Genomic DNA, 12,527 nt, shown 5'->3' on the forward strand with positions numbered 1-12,527 from the left:
CTGGATGCTTTTGGATTTCCAGACACTACTTAATTCACTGGTCACACCTCTTACTGTAGCTAATCTAACCTGGATTTTATTTTTTGATGCAACTTTGGTGTTTATTATTGAACCAAGCTACTTGAATTTGTCCACTGCATCTATCTCGGTGCTTCTAACCTTGGCTTTGCCACTGCCATCTCGAGCCATAATGTTGGTCTTTGTCTGTTTATGTTCAGCCTGTCGTAGTCCCTAGCTCTTCCTTTATCTGGCTACAAGTGTGGTGTCATCTGCGTACCTGAGATTCCATATGCTACGACCTCCTATGATGCAGCCACATCTCTCTGGTAACTCTCTTCCTGCAGCATCCTCATTATCTTCTCTCTCTCAGCATTAAACAGCATGAATGACAGAAGGCACCCCTGCCTAGCTCCCTTTTCAAACTGGAATTGGTTTGTATGCTCATCACCAACTCTGATGACTTGTGAAGCATTTCCATATAGCTCTTGTATTAGCCGCACAAGGGGCTGCACTTTATGCAGGAAGCGAGGCTCCCGGCCCCGGGCCTAAAAGACAGTGGGAACCCCGCCTCTGCATTTTTTCTGACCCCCTCGAAGTGATCCTCAGATCTTTTGGGGTCAACGTTTAAACAGGCAGGACCCCGTCCCGTACCTCTCCCCGGGAGCAGTGACCACTGCTTGTATCGCAAAGGACTTTGAAGCAGGCCCAGCGTTGGAACCCTGGACTCAAGGGAAGTGAGGTGGGGTCACCAGGGTCGGTCCAGAAGGCTCAAGCGAGGGAGAATGGACGTTGGTCCAGGGGAAGGGAGGTCCTGGGAGGAGTTTAGGACTCCCAGGGGGGTACTCCGTGGGCCACTCCACCGCACCACCACCGCCCAAGCCTGCAAGGAGGGTGCCTCGTCATCCAAGGCGTCCACCCCATGAGGCGGAGGCACCCCCTTCTGCTGGTAAGATCCCAGCGGCGGCGGGAAAAGGCCCTTATTTGGCCTCTGGACAGGAAGGCTGCCCCCAGTAAGATCGGGTCTAGTAATCCCGGCATTGGGTTCTGGGGGGCCGCTGCTGCTCCAACTCTCCGGCCCCCCAGCCATGGAACCAGATGTAGGACTGGGAACAAAATCCGCGCAAGAAGTTTGGGTACACCAAAGTCTATAAGTGTCTTCCATAGAGCATCATGCTTGTAAGATTATTAGGTTGCTAAAAGTTACTAACCAGCATACTAATAGTTAAAATCCAGCTATTATAAACTAACAAATGACTTATTATCATAAACTAACATTTAGCTTTATCAGAACCCTTCTTTGTAGTATAATAAAGTGGAAAGCGTAGGAAATAGAGCACAGTACAGACACAATGTCAAGGCAGAGGGATTCTGGGAGATTATGTCAAGTTTTAAAATGCTTACTTGCAGTAAAATGTTAGACCGTGGGGACAGTGAAGACAGCTTCTGCACAGATTTGTCTCGTAGAGATAAGGCATCCTCGAAAAGTAAAAGCATTGAGATATGGCAGTTAACACAAAGACCCTTTTTTGTGCACAACTTGCGTAAACCCAGAAGGTTGACAACCATCACAAAATGATCCTTGGTTGGTTAAGAAAGGCATCCTTTAATACAAGACTGATCACTGATTGGGAGAGGGAGGGTTAACTGGAAGGCTGCCAGAATAAATTGAATCCTGACCTTGCCACTATGCAGCGGAGAACAACAATGAGAGACAAGAGAAACTGCGAGAGAGACACTGAGAAGCTTGAGGACCCAAATCTGCAAGAGAAAAAGTCGTGCGCTCTGCCACCCAGTCTCTAATACGGATTAGACTGTTAATTACTGCCCTAGTTTGTGACTATGGTTTCTTTGAGAATCTAACAAACTTGTCCTTACCTTTATCTCAATAAAGTTGATTCATAACAAGCTTTGCGTTGCCAAGTCTGTTCCCACTTTAGAAGGGAGTATAAAAGACCCCGATCTTATAATATTACAGTGGCATCCCCAGCTGGGACTTGACACGCTGTGAACGCTTTTTGGGAGATAGGATCTCAAGTTTGTGAGACCGGCCAACAGGCCTCTTGGGAGGAAAACCCTTTTGGGGAGTGTGGGGACCTTAAAGGACTCACCAGTGATCCAAAGGCACTTAAACGAGAATATATAAAGAGAGTAATAAAGTCATGTTGTCTCAAGATGTTAAACGGGTCTTCAAGCAGAAATTCATTTAAGATAAGATAGGCCAGAAGTTGTTAAAGATAGAGTAGGCAAAAAACCTTCTGTCCCACAGTGCTCAGAAAGATAAAGAGATTCAGCAACTGAACCAGTGGGTTCGAAATTTGCAGCTGTGCCACAAGCATACGACCGCTCTGTTACAGCAGCAGTCGTGGTCGACGCTCAGGAAAACAAAAGTCAGATGAAACAACAGGAGGAGAATGAATGCTTCGAAAATGGTTTGGAACTGCAGAGAAGATTGAGGAAACAATGGGCAATTCTTCTTCTTCTTTGGCCTCCTTATCTCGAGAGACAATGGATACACGCCTGGAGGTGGTCAGTGGTTTGTGAAGCAGCGCCTGGAGTGGCTATAAAGGCCAATTCTAGAGTGACAGGCTTTTCCACAGGTGCTGCAGAGAAATTTGTTTGTCGGGGCTGTTGCACAGTTGGCTCTCCCCTTGCGCCTCTGTCTTTTTCCCTGCCAACTACTAAGTCTCTTTGACTCGCCACATTTTAGCCCCGTCTTTACGGCTGCCCACCAGTTCTGGCGAACGCTGGCAACTGACTCCCACGACTTGTGATCAATGTCACAGGATTTCATGTCGCGTTTGCAGACGTCTTTAAAGCGGTGACATGGACGGCGGGTGGGTCTGATACCAGTGGTGAGCTCGCTGTACAATGTGTCTTTGGGGATCCTGCCATCTTCCATGCGGCTCACATGGCCAAGCCATCTCAAGCGCCGCTGACTCAGTAGTGTGTACAAGCTGGGGATGTTAGCCGCCTCAATTGTTTCTGCAGTAACCGTGGGAGGCACTGTCCAGTCTCCTACGAGGACGGTGGTTAGAACATAGATTGGGAAAGTTGGAGTGGGAAAATGAGAATTATCAGAATGAGGAAAGAGGGACAACTTAAGATGTTTTTAGTGAAATTTAAAGTGAGTAAAATAAAGTTACTGTGTGTTTTGTTCGAATGTGTGAATGTTGGAAGCTTCCATGAAAGGATGTCCTTATCTGTGCAACTTGTGTTCCATAGAGCCAACAGTCATTAACCCTTTGTAGTCTGGCTTAAATGTTGAAAGCATGAGTCTGTTAATTGTTTTCTTTTTACACTTTTTTTTTGTGGGAACCTCCAGTCATGTTTTAGTTGTCAACTAGTTGAACCTGTGTGTTCCTTGGGATCGTGACAGGAAATGTAACACAGACTTCTGGTACTTAGAATTCATAACCCATTAAAGGAATCAATTTTTCTAAGTTGTTTGAAATTGAGTAAGTGTGAAAAGTGATGGTTGAGTGTGGTCATTTCAATTTAAGATTGTGCACCCAGAAATGGGATATAAAAATTTAATTATATTTTAAATTAAAGTTTTTACTTTTATTTTAAAAGTTGGTTTTGCAACTGTGAAAAAGTAATGAATAATTTAGTTAGAGATAAGCTTCAGCCTTGAAGGTCTGAAGATGTCTGGCAGAAATCCAATTTGAATTTTAAAACACTTTTAATTGGACCAAAGTTTAAAATTTGTTCTGCTTTTTTTTGCAGTTCAAATTACGGACATGCCTTACTGACTGTTTTTAAATAGCAAATGTCAGGAATTGGTTATTGGTTTAAGGGAGAGAAGGATAAACAAAGGAGATATGGGAAAGATTCTGTCTGTTTAAAGTTTGTGTGTAAGAAGCTGGTGTTAAATCTTTTGTTGTAAGAATGTTAAATAACTTTTTCCTTCAGTTTTTGGTTTTAATACTGTCATGCAGGGCCCCACCTGCCAAGAATGAGGCATATTAATTTCTCCATATGAAAATTGATTTTTAAACTGTTACTGCAGTAAAGAAAGAACTTGCTTTTTAGAAGAAAGCAACACCAAACCCTTGACTGGAAGGACATTTGCATATTTACAGACAATGCTTAAAAGGGACAAAGGACCATTCCATGAACCAATTTAATCCACAATGGACTTTTGATTACCAGACGTTGAGGGTAGAGGAGCTTGCATTCCCGGTTAACTGCTAAGATGGCGGAATACACAAACAGACATGGTCAGACCAGTTTAGTCACATGACTAAATGGCTGTTGGGAGTTTTTTGAATTTGAACTTGCCACAGAGTTTTAAACTGGCAAAAAGCTATTTGCTCCTGGGCTGAAAAGAGCCTCTCCTGTCTGCTTTCATGTCTCTCACCAGCTTCGGAATCCATTGAAGACATATGAACCCCGAGAGAGAAAAGTCAGGCAGTAATTAACAGTCTAACCCGTATTAGAGACTGGATGGCAGAGCGCACGACTCTTTCTCTTGCAGCTTTGGGTCCTCAAGCTTCTCAGTGTCTCTCTCTCTCGCAGTTTCTCTTGTCTCTCGTTGCTGTTCTCCGCTGCATAGTGGCAAGGTCAGGATTCAATTTAATCTGGCAGCCTTCCAGTTAACCCTCCCCTCTCCCAATCAGTGATCAGTCTTGCATTAAAGGATACCTTTCTCAACTAACCAAGGATCATTTTGTGATGGTTGCCAACCTTTTGGGTTTATGCAAGTAGTACATAAAAAAGGTCTTTGTGTTCACTACTGTATCTCAATGCTTTTACTTTTCGAAGATGCCTTATCTCACTATCAGACAAGTCTACGCAGAAGCTGTCTACACTGTCTGTTCCCACGGTGGAACATTTTACTGCAAGTAAGCATTTTAAAACTTGACATAATCTCCCAGAATCCCTCTGCCTTGACATTGTGTCTGTACTGTGCTATATTTCCTAAGTTTTCCTCTTTATCATACTACAAAGAAGGGTTTTAATAAAGCTAAATGTTAGTTTATGATAATAAGTCATTTGTTAGTTTATAAGAGCTGGATTTTAACAATTAGTATGCTGGTTAGTAACTTTTAGCAACCTAATAAACTTACATTCCCCCAGTTGAGGGGGAGATATCCTTATTGACCCCTCATTAATTATTTTACTATTTCCAAGAAAAGGCGCGAGCTCTAAGCTTCGTGTCTTGTAACACACTTGTCGCACAAGGCACCTCAAATATCAAAGTATGAAGAGTCCTACCTAACACTACCTTGTCCTATCTACACCTTCTCCTTTGTTATCTCTTGCCCTACCCCCGCTTTACTTGCTTATAACTCTTTATATTTCTAATATTTGCCATTTCTGAAGAAGGGTCACTGACCTGAAACATTAACTCTGCTTCTCTCTCCACAGATGCTGCCAGACCTGCTGAGTATTTCCAGCATTTTTTGTTTTTATTACTAACACTATGGCCTGGGTTAGTATCATATACATGGACAGAGTCTGGAGCCATGGGTGTTGACCTACATTATATACAGTCTCCCACCACTGGTGGTTGCCGAGCCGGTGTATTTCCAGTATTCTACGGTCATTGTTCTGCATCATTTTTACCAAGTGTTTCTGTCAGGTGGTGGTCCTTTCTATTCCAGGCTGCAATGCTGACTGCTGTACCGATACCCAACAATTCCCCTCCCTTGATTCTAACCCGCCTAATCCTGATAGCAACATCCAAGGCCCAATCACACTGGTCACAAAAGCGTCATATTACATTCATTACAATATCACAATACTTCCATCATGCATTGACTTAAAAGATTTTCCAGCTTTCTCTTTCCCTGTATCCATCTTGTGGATTGTTCTTACGAAATATTATTATTTTTCTAGCCCTTCAACTATCTTTTTAAACTTTAATTTTACCAATTACATTACCAATGTGTTTGATTTAACCTGATTATTGTAAAGTAATTTTCTCCATGGAGTACGTGTCAATGCCTTGATAATGTAAAATGTTCTCACACTCTACTGGTCACATTAATCATAACTGCTTTGGCAGAGTGTTTTGTGGCCAGTTTCTGGTGTGTGATTTCGAGCCTTTTCCTCTGTTTCTCTTTTCCCCTGATGCTTCTCCTCAGCATATACCTTGTGATCCTCTTGCATACACTTCACCAGCTTGCCAGTGACAGGAATACCAATCTTGCGTCTTCTTGTGAAGTACCTCAAACTTGACTTATCCTCTGCTCTCAGTGCATATTTCACAGTTTGGATGGCATTACATATGCTAACATTCATCTGGGTAGACCCTGAGTCAACGATATCAGCCATCAGGTGCTGAAAGAACCTTCAACCATAGGTCAATGGAAGCAGCTCATCGAATCTACTTGTAGGAAAGTCTACATTAGACCAGTGGGGGTCAAAGAGGAAATAGTGAGAGTTCAGAGCCAACATGTACCCGTTAAGGTGACAGGTAGGACCGACAAGTCCAGGGAACCCTGGATGTCAAGGGATATAGAGGATTGGATCAGGATAAAAAAGGAGGCTGATGGCAGAGTCGGAGCACTGAAAACAGCGAAGGCACCAGAGGAGTATAGAAAGTGTAGGGGGGGTACTTAAAAAGGTAAGTAGGAGAGCGAAGAGGGGGCATGAAAAAACACTGGCGGCCAGGATAAAGGAAAATCCCAAGGCATTTTATAAATATATGAAGGGCAAGAGGATAAGCAGGGAAAGAGTAGGGCCCATTAGGGACCAAAGTGGCAATCCGTGTTGGAGCCGGAGGATATAGGTGAGATTTTAAATGATTACTTTTCACCTGTGTTCACTATGGAGAAGGACGATGGAGGTGGAGAGATCAGGGAGGGGGATTGTGATATATTTGAACATATTAGTATTGAAAGGGAGGAAGTATTAGCTGTTTTATCGGGCTTAAAAGTGGATAAATCTCCAGGCCCAGATGAGATGTATCCCAGGCTGTTATGTGAGGCAAGGGAGTAGACAGCAGGGGCTCTAACACAAATTTTCAAATCCTCCCTGGCCACAGAAGAGGTGCCAGAGGACTGGAGGACAGCAAATGTGGTACCATTATTCAAGAAAGGTAGCAAGGATAAATTACAGGCCGGTGAGGCTAACATCAGTGGTAGGGAAAATACTGGAAAAAATTCTGAGGGACAGGATTAATCTCCACTTGGAGAGGCAGGGATTAATTAGGGATAGTCAGCATGGCTTTGTCAGGGGGAGATCGTGTCTAACTAACTTGATTGAATTTTTCGAGGAGGTGACTAGATGTGTAGATGAGGGTAAAGCAGTTCATGTAGTCTACATGGACTTCAGTAAGGCTTTTGATAAGGTCCCGCATGGGAGATTGGCTAAGAAGGTAAGAGTCCATGGGATCCAGGGCAATTTGGCAAATTGGATCCAAAATTGGCTTAGTGGCAGGAGGCAGAGGGTGATGGTCGAGGGTTGTTTCTGCGAGTGGAAGCCTGTGACCAGTGGTGCACCCGCAGGGATCGGTGCTGGGACCATTGCTGTTTGTCGTGTACATTAATGATTTAGACGTGAATATAGGAGGTATGATCAGTGAGTTCGCAGATGACACGAAATTTGGTGGTGTCGTAAATAGTGAGGAGGAAAGCCTTAGATTACAGGACGATATAGATGGGCTGGCAAAATGGGCGGGGCAGTGGCAAATGGAATTTAATCCTGAGAAGGGTAAGGTGATGCATTTCGGGAGGACCAACAAGGCAAGGGAATATACAATGGATGGTAGGGCACTAGGAAGTACAGAAGGTCAGAGGGACCTTGACCTTGGTGTACTTGTCCATAGATCACTGAAAGCAGCAGCACAGGGTGGTTAGGAAGACACATGGGATACTTGCCTTTATTAGCCAAGGCACAGAATATAAGAGGAGGGAGGTTATGATGGAGCTGTATAAAACACGAAACTAAAAGCAAAATACTGCGGATGCTGGAAATCTGAAATAAAAACAAGAAATGCTGGAACCACTCAGCAGGTCTGGCAGCGTCTGACCCGAAACGCTAACTCTGCTTCTCTTTCCACAAATGCTGCCACACCTGCTGAGTGGTTCCAGCATTTCTTGTTCTTATTATTGTATAAAACACTGGTTAGGCCACAACTGGAGTACCGTGTACAGTTCTGGGCACCACACTATAGAAAAGATGTGATTGCACTGGAGAGGGTGCTGAGGAGATTCACCAGGATGTCGCCTGGGCTGGAGCGTATCAGCAATGAAGAGAGACTTGAAAGGCTAGGGTTGTTTTCCTTACAGCAGAAAAGGCTGAGGGGGTACATGATTGAGGTTTATAAAATTATGAAGGGCATAACTAGGGTAGCTAGGAAGAAACATTTTCCCTTAGCAGAGGGGTCATTAACCAGGGGGCATAGATTTACGGTAAGGGGCAGGAGGTTTAGAGGGGATTTGAGGAAAAACTTTTTCACCCGGGGGGTGGTTGGAATCTGGAACACACTGCCTGGAGGTGGTAGAGGCAGGAACCATCACAACATTTAAGAAGTATTTAGATGAGGACATGAAACTCCATAGCATACAAGGCAACGGGCCAAGTGCTGGAAAATGGGATTAGAATAGGTAGGTGCTTGATGGCCGGCACAGATATGATGGGCCGAAGGGCCTGTGCTGTATGACTCTAAAGCAAATACAAGTCTGGAGAGTGTTGTACTTGCCCCTCTGTGTACTTCATTCCACCATAAGTCTAACCTTCCTTACTGTATGCGGGCAACCGTTTTTCTATATGAAATTGTCTGACCTCCAGATAGAAGCCCTGAAGTTCTCCCTCAGTGACCCCATTCAACTCCCCCACACACACATTACCTCATCCAATTCGCCCCCAAACACACTGTACCCCATCTAAATCCCCCCTCCCACACACAGTGTACATCATCCAAAATCCCACAAACACACTGTACCCCATCCAACTCCCCACACACACACGCACACTATACCCCATTCAAATCCCCCTTCCCACACCCACAGTATCCCATCCAAATCCCACACACACACAAGCTGTACCCCATCCAATTCGCCACAGTCTTTTCTTTCTTTGGCCTCCTTGTCTCGAGAGACAATGGGTAAGCGCCGAGAGGTGGTCAGTGGTTTGTGAAGCAGCGCTTGGAGTGGCTATAAAGGCCAATTCTAGAGTGACAGACTCTTCCACACGCGCTGCAGATAAAATTGGATGTTGGGGTTGTTACACAGTTGGCTCTCTCCTTGCGCTTCTGTCTCTTTTCCTGACAACTGCTAAGTCTCTTCGACTCGCCACTCTTTAGCCCCGCCTTTATGGCTCTCCGCCAGCTCTGGCGATCACTGGCAACTGACTCCCACGACTTGTGGTCAATGTCACAAGACTTCATGTCACGTTTGCAGACGTCTTTAAAACAGAGACATGGACGGCCGGTGGGTCTGATACCAGTGACGAGCTCGCTGTACAAATCTTCCATCCCGCTCACATGGCCAAGCCATCTCAAGCGCTGCTGGCTCAGTAGGGTGGATATGCTGGGGATGTTGGCGGCCTCAAGGACTTCTGCGTTGGAGATACGGTCCTGCCACCTAATGCCAAGGATTCTCTGGAGGCAGTGAAGAATGAATGAGTTGAGACATTGCTCTTGGCTGACATACGTTGTCCAGGCCTCGCTGCCGTAGAGCAAGGTACTGAGGACACAGGCTTGAAACAGTCGGACCTTAGTGTTTCGTGTCAGTGCGCCATTTTCCCGCACTGACTTGGCCAGTCTGGACATAGCAGCGGACACCTTTCCCACGCGCTTGTTGCTTTCTGCATCGAGAGACAGGTTACTGGCGATAGTTGAGCCGAGGTACGTGAACTCTTGAACCACTTCCAAAGCGTGGTCGCTGATATTGATGGATGGAGCATTTCTGACGTCCTGTCCCATGATGTTCGTTTTCTTCAGGCTGATGGTTAGGCCAAATTTGCTGCAGGCAGCCGCAATCCTGTCGATAAGTCTCTGCAGACACTCTTCAGTGTGAGATGTTAATGCAGCATCGTCAGCAAAGAGGAGTTCCCTGATGAGGACTTTCCGTACTTTGGTCTTCGCTCTAAGATGGGCAAGGTTGAACAACCTGCCATCTGATCTTGTGTGGAGGAAAATTCCTTCTTCTGAAGACTTGAATGCATGTGAGAGCAGCAGGGAGAAGATCCCCCCAAACAGTTGAGGTGCAAGAACACAGCCCTGTTTCACGCCACTCAGGATAGGAAAGGGGGCACTGCTGTGCTGAATTGTGCCTTTCATATTGTCGTGGAATGAGGTGATGATACTTGGTAGCTTTGGTGGACATCCGATCTTTGCTAGTAGTCTGAAGAGACCATGTCTGCCGACAAGGTCAAAGGCTTTGGTGAGATCTATGAAAGCAACGTAGAGGGGCATCTGTTGTTCGCGGCATTTCTCCTGCAGCTGGCGAAGGGAGAACAGCATGGATCTCTCTGCTTGAAAGCCGCACTATGCCTCAGGGTAGACACGCTCAGCCAGTTTCTGGAGTCTGTTTCAAACGACTCGAGCAAAGACTTTCCCCACTATGCTGAGCAGGGAGATTCCACGGTAGTCACTGCAGTCACTGCGGTCACCCTTGTTCTTGGCAGTTGTGGTGCTGCTCCCTCATCCCAGCACAGGCAAAGTAGTTTATGGAGTACAGAGAGTATAGCAGGCTTGGCACTCTTGATTATTTCAGGGGTAATACCGTCCTTTCCAGGGGCTTATCCACATAAATGATTTGGAGGAAAGTATAGGTGGTCTGATTAGCAAGTTTGCAGACGACACTACGATTGGTGGAGTAGCAGATAGTGAAGGGGACTGTCAGAGAATACAGCAGAATATAGATAGACTGGAGAGTTGGGCAGAGAAATGGCAGATGGAGTTCAATCAGGGCAAATGCGAGGTGATGCATTTTGGAAGATCCAATTCAAGAGTGAACTATACAGTAAATGGAAAGGTCCTGGGGAAAATTGATGTACAGAGAGATTTGGGTGTTTAGGTCCATTATTCCCTGAAGGTGGCAACGCAGGTCAATAGAGTGGTCAAGAAGGCATACGGCATGCTTTCCTTCATCGGACGGGGTATTGAGTACAAGAGTTGGCAGGTCATGTTACAGTTGTATAGGACTTTGGTTCGGCCACATTTGGAATACTGCGTGCAGTTCTGGTCGCCACATTACCAAAAGGATGTGGATGCTTTGGAGAGGGTGCAGAGGAGGTTCATCAGGATGTTGCCTGGTATGGAGGGCGCTAGCTATGAAGAGAGGTTGAGTAGATTAGGATTATTTTCATTAGAAAGACGGAGGTTGAGGGGGGACCTGATTGAGGTGTACAAAATCATGAGGGGTATAGACAGGGTGGATAGCAAGAAGCTTTTTCCCAGAGTGGGGGATTCAATTACAAGGGGACACGATTTCAAAGTGAAAGGGGAAATGTTTAGGGGGGATATGCGTGGAAAGTTCTTTACGCAGAGGGTGGTGGGTGCATGGAACGCATTGCCAGCGGAGGTGGTAGACGCGGGCACGATAGCGTCTTTTAAGATGTATCTAGACAGATACATGAATGGGCAGGAAGTAAAGAGATACAGACCCTTAGAAAATAGGCGACAGGTTTAGATAGAGGATTTGGATCGGCGTAGGCTTGGAGGGCCGAAGGGCCTGTTCCTGTGCTGTAATTTTCTTTATTCTTTGGCTAGAGAATCAATGGCATCACTGAGTTCCGATTTTGTTGGCTGTTCGTCCAGCTCATCCTTCATCCCTCGCCAGTCCAGGTTGCCTCGGTCCTTCGCTCCATCCCTCAAAGTCCATGGCTGGCTCCAAGCGGACAAGGGAAATCCCTTGAAGAGATGGCTACTGACCCCTCTACAGGAGCCCCAGACAGAGACACGAGGCGAAGCAACCAATGCCACCTGCTCAGCAGGCCAACAGGTTTCTGAGGATGCAAATTTGGTGCCTGGAATGGATGGGTGGTTCCCTTTAATACTCTCCTGCAAGGATCTCGGTCACTGTCGTGATCTTCTGTGCTCTCCATAATATGGCTCTTCAGAGGGGTTTGGAACTTGAGGACAATGAGGCCCTTGAAGGAGACAGCTCATTGGGGGAGGGGTAGGAGGTAAGGGAGGAGGAAGAGGAAGCGAGGGGGGTGTAACACTGAACAGAAAGGTGCCCTGCTGCATGACGAGCTGGCCTCCTCCTGCCACCCTCCAGAAAGACCTCCCTCTTCTCCCTCACCGCCTCCAGTATTAGATCCAGGTGGGCATTCATGAAACGAGGGTCTGCCCTGCCCCTAGAGCCAGGTCTCCAGATCCCCTGTGACAACTTGCTTCCCTCTGGTGCTGTAAAAGGCAGATCTCGCCCTTACGACAACCAGCAGCCTCAGTGATGGCTGCCATGGGGTGTCTACACGAGCCCAATATTTGATCTGACCCACTGCCATTTTCAATCCCACTGGCTCTAAGAGACCAGGAAACCCGTCTCCATACCAATTAAGGCTTTCCCACTTGAAAACTGCAATCTCATGGGTGACAGGTTTCAGACCAAATATCAGACCAAGCTCCT

General features: G+C 46.0%; 1 protein-coding gene across 1 annotated transcript in view; it reads right to left on the reverse strand.

The window, feature by feature from the left end:
• Positions 1–12,527, reverse strand: part of lap3 (leucine aminopeptidase 3) — a 64,077-nt gene that overhangs the window by 15,395 nt on the left and 36,155 nt on the right. The gene's annotated exons all lie outside the window — the stretch shown is intronic.

Source organism: Heterodontus francisci, chromosome 1, assembly GCF_036365525.1.
Source record: "Heterodontus francisci isolate sHetFra1 chromosome 1, sHetFra1.hap1, whole genome shotgun sequence".
Taxonomy (NCBI): Eukaryota; Metazoa; Chordata; class Chondrichthyes; order Heterodontiformes; family Heterodontidae; genus Heterodontus; species Heterodontus francisci.